The sequence below is a fragment of the Delphinapterus leucas genome, chromosome 3 (assembly GCF_059928025.1).
Source record: "Delphinapterus leucas isolate spDelLeu-1000000601 "Yukka" chromosome 3, BTC_Dleu_Yukka2, whole genome shotgun sequence".
Classification (NCBI taxonomy): Eukaryota; Metazoa; Chordata; class Mammalia; order Artiodactyla; family Monodontidae; genus Delphinapterus; species Delphinapterus leucas.
The window spans coordinates 14,653,970-14,656,461 of NC_143131.1; the positions used below are offsets into that span (position 1 = coordinate 14,653,970).

Below are 2,492 nucleotides of genomic sequence, written 5' to 3' on the forward strand. Positions count from 1 at the left end.
GGTAGGACTTGACCTTAATTGTTTTTTCATATATTCATCTAATTGTTGCAATATTATCTATTTATGGAAAAGGTTTTCTTTCTCCATTTAGTAGATTTGACATCATTCTTGAGAGTCAATTCATTATATATAGGTAGGTCTATTTCTGTACTCCCTATTTTGTATTGTTGATTGTATTGTCTATTGTCTTAGCAAACTCACTCTGTCTTGATTATTGTAGCTTTATGGTAAGTCTTTAAATCAAGTGGGCATAAGTCCTGCAGTTGTATTCTTCTCTTTCAAATAGCTTTTTGCTATTCTAGGTCCTTTTCATTTCCAAATAAATTTTAGAATCCGCTTGACCAGTCACACCATGCAATTCATTGAATCTATAGATCAATGTCAGGACAAAAGACATGTGAACAATATTACCTTCCAATCTATGAACATGGATTTTGTTCTGCTCCTTCATTTAAATCTTCATTTCTCTCAGCAGTGTCTTGTTATTTTCATGAAAGAGATTATGCATCTTTTTGCAAATTTTTTCCTAAAAACAGGCATACCTTTGGAGATATTGCGGGTTTGGTTCCAGACCATCGCAAGACAGCAAACACTGTGCTCGCTTCAGCAGCACATATGCTAAAATAGGAATGATACAGAGAAGATTAGTATGGCCCCTGCACAAGGATGACACAGAAATTCGTGAAGCGTTCCATATTTTTGAGAAACGTGAACTCGCCAAACAAAGATTTCAGTGTAAATGTTGTCTTTACCAAATGAAGTTAAAGGAACAAGTTATATTTAAAGTTTGAATGGAAGAGCCTGCCATTGTTGTTCCACATCTTGTTGTTGCTGTTTACAGTCTTTTACTGAGCCTACATCTTCATAAGATTCTTGGCAGGTATATGTTGGACACTTCTGTTTCGTGGTCAAGGCAAGATCAGAGGCCACGGATACTGACAGCTGATTTGTCTGTTTTCTTCTGTCTTCTTCCATGACTGTATCTACTGCCTCATCTTGATTTACAAGCAAAACCTAGAAAACCTACAAAAATAAGTGTTCTGTAGTTTATCTAGGAATAATACAGAAAATATTGCTGTTATTTTTGGTGAAGAAAATCAATTTGTATAGTTTATTTCAACCTAAATAAAAGGTGAATTTTGTTTTAAAAAAATAAACAGCAAACATTGCAGTAAAGCAAGTCACACAAATTTTTTAGTTTCCTAGTGCATATAATGGTTATGTTTACACTATACTGAAGTCTATTCAATGTGCTATAGTGTATGTCTGAAAAAAAAAAAAGGTACATACCTTAACTTAAAAAAAACTGTTGGAAAAATGGCTCCAATATACTTGCTTGACATAGGTTGCCACAAACCTTCAATTTGTAAAAAAATATAGTACAGGGACTTCCCTGGTGGTGCAGTGGTTAAGACTCTGTGCTCCCAAAGCAGGGAGCCGGGGTTTGATCCCTGGTCAGGGAACTAGATCCCACATGCATGCCGCAACTAAGAGCTCACAAGCCACAACTAAGGAGCCCACCTGCTGCAACTAAGACCCAGCACTACCAAATAAATCAATAAATATATTTTTTAAACGTGATACATGGCAACCTCAATAAAGTGAAGCACAATAAAATGAAGTATTCCTGTATTGTATTTTCGATGCTATATTTTTTAATTGAGAAGGCAAAACCCTACTATCTTATTTCAAGATTTCTTAGTCCCACTTGCATTCAAATAAATTGTAGAAAAAATTTTATTTGTTGGGCAGTGCTTAAATCTTGGAATGTAATTCCACATTGATGTAACTATTACAAAATAGTAGTAACTACAATTATAAAATGGTATTTATTGATCCATGCTAGCTCATCAAAAAAATAATAGTAAAAAGGAGTCATATACAATAAATGAATCTGTAGTAGCACTGAAATGCTTCTTCACTCTCCAGCTTAATTTATCTTTCTAAATTAACCATCGGATATTGGACTCTTAAGTACCATTCATGGTTAAGTGTACACTGCTTAATAGACCATGTGATGTAAAGATGTCAAACAGGATTGGTGGTGACCACAGAGGCTGCAGTTTAGTACAGAAGCCTACAGTTAACATACGACTTCTATCTGAGTAACTAAGAATAGCTATGAAATCTGCAAAGGAAGCTAGAAGAGACCAACAGAACAAAGAGGTAGCGTGAGTCTAGCCACTGTGAGCCGGTTATGCATCCTTGCATTTCAGCAAGGGTGGGCAAGATAAAATTACTTACTACTCCCCTTATTTACTCAAAACAACAATATATTTCTATTCCCCGAATCTTGCCAATGGCCTCATTTCATTGCACATATCAAAATGTAAGAAATCAGTCCTAATAACAAAATGATCACATATTCAGAAGAAATATATATAATGTATTCAGAATGCATATCAATGTATACTGGTGGCCTTCTCTTCAACTTTCATGCTCCAGAATGTGTAAGGTGATTATATCCCTGGCATTTCCTCTTTTATATCAGA

At 35.0% G+C, this 2,492-nt stretch overlaps 1 non-coding gene across 1 annotated transcript; it reads left to right on the forward strand.

Moving 5' to 3' along the window:
• The first annotated feature begins 594 nt into the window (after positions 1–594).
• On the forward strand, positions 595–701 carry LOC115802657 (U6 spliceosomal RNA). Its single transcript, XR_004023169.1, has one exon. It is a non-coding gene; the product is annotated as a U6 spliceosomal RNA (small nuclear RNA).
• The last annotated feature ends 1,791 nt before the right edge of the window (positions 702–2,492 follow it).